The following is a 2,186-nucleotide window of genomic DNA, read 5'->3' on the forward strand; positions in this document are numbered from 1 at the left end:
AGAGAGAGAGAGAGAGAGAGAGAGAGAGAGAGAGAAAAGAGAATTGGGTGGAGGGGAAAAAGAGACAGGGAGAAAGACAGGAAATGGGTAAATGAAAGAAGAAAGGGAAAAAGGAAAAAGTTAGGGGACAAAAATTCTCTATTTCCATTTCTATAATCATGGATTCTTGTATTTGTTGAATTATTTTCTCAATTAAAAAAAAAATTTGAACCAAACATCAATCAAGCGTCTTTGACACTTATGCATTCTATGATTTAAAAATATCTATACTCATCAGTTTCTGCCCCAAGACTTTTTCTGCCAATTACACCTTAATAAAAGGATTTAAAAGGATCATGCAGAAGTGTTTGACCCAGCCTCACTGGCAGGGACAACAATGAAAGGGAAAGTCTCCTGGCTCTGTCTCTTTCTCCTTTGCAGCATTGCCCTCCTCCACTGCAAGCCTTAGCATCCATTGGTATTCTAATTTCTCCAAGGAAAGACCTAAAATCCTCTGTCTTCTCCTTCCTCTAGTCATGGGACTTCACACTTGTTCCTCTGTTGAAGTTATTTCAGTGTATAAAACCCAGAGGGTAGTGCGACACAGCCCACACATCCATGGCAGACTTTTCCACTGAAGATGCCATCTTGAGAGAAACCCTCTTCGAGGAGAGGAACGAAAGAGAAGGAGGGCTGAAGAGATGGCTCAGGTGCTAAGAGCACTAACTGCTCTTCCAGAAAATCCTGTCAGACGCTACCACACCCATAAGCAGCTCACAGTCACTGCAACTTCAGCTCCTCGTGATCTGACAGCCTCTTCCGGCCTCCACACACATGTCTATAAACACGTGAGAGCACAGGCTCACCTCCAAACACACACACACACACACACACACACACACACACACACAACTAAAAATAAGTCTATTAAAAGAGAGAGGGAAAAAAATGTCACCTACAAATGCTTACATGCAAACGATACATAAACAAATATAAATATATAACAAGTGTGTTATTTAAAAAAAACATTTCTGGGCTCCTCTCATATTTTCATTTTCATTCAGTTTGCTGCAACAGAAAACAGCACAGAAGCTTATCACTCTATTGTCACACACATTGTGACAGACATCATCCACAATCTCAACTTAGCACTAAAGTGCCCTTCTTAAAAACCCTTTGACAGTGTTCCTTGGGTAGACTTTACTGGGTTTTTACATCTTTCAGGAGTAAACTGCATTTGTGTTGTAAGTAGTTTAAAGTTTCTGAACCTCTACTTCTAAACTTAGTATAAGAACTTTGATCATACGAAAGGTTTGTCTCGTTCTCTCATGGGAAACTTTCATCTCCTGGAAAACTGAAATTCAATTGCCTACATTGTTACTGTTTCACATATACTATCCAATCTACCACTTTAACCAGTGTGTGTACACACATGTGTACACATGAGCATGCATGTGTGAAGATGTACACGCACTCACACATATAGGGATGCATGGTGCATGTGTCGGGTGTATTTTATGTTTATATGCTGCTGAGTCCGGAGTTGAGAGGTTGATATCAGGATACCCTTCCTTACTCCTTAATTGTTTTAGGCAGGTTCTGTCATGTCTGCATCTAGCTCTATTAACCAGACTAACTAGCTCTATTAACCAGACTAACTAGCTCTATTAACCAGACTAACTAGCCTGTGTGTCAGCCTCTGAGTCCACCTGTCTTCACCACTCCCCACCCAGTGGGGGGATTTGCCGCCACTCCATGCTTTTATGCGGATGCTGAGAATCCAAATTCAGTTCATCTTAGCTGTGCAGCTAGCACCATGATGCACTAAGCCGTCTCCCTGGCCCAATTTAACTGTGAGCATGAGCGTGCACACACATACATACACACACACACACCACACACACACACACACACACACATACCACACACACACACACACAACACACACACAACACACACATACACACACACAACACACACACAACACACACACACACACACACTACACACAACACACACACACACACACATACACACACACATTTGTATATCCACCACTATCATCTAACTCCAGAACTCACTTTCCCAAGATGAAGGTCTGTCCATGCAAACCTAATTCTCTATTTCTTCTCTCCATTAGACGCTTTATCCGTCCCGCTCTGTGGATTTAGCTGTTCTAGATACTTCCTTTATATCCAATTCAAATC

This window comes from Rattus rattus, chromosome 14 (assembly GCF_011064425.1).
Source record: "Rattus rattus isolate New Zealand chromosome 14, Rrattus_CSIRO_v1, whole genome shotgun sequence".
NCBI lineage: Eukaryota > Metazoa > Chordata > Mammalia > Rodentia > Muridae > Rattus > Rattus rattus.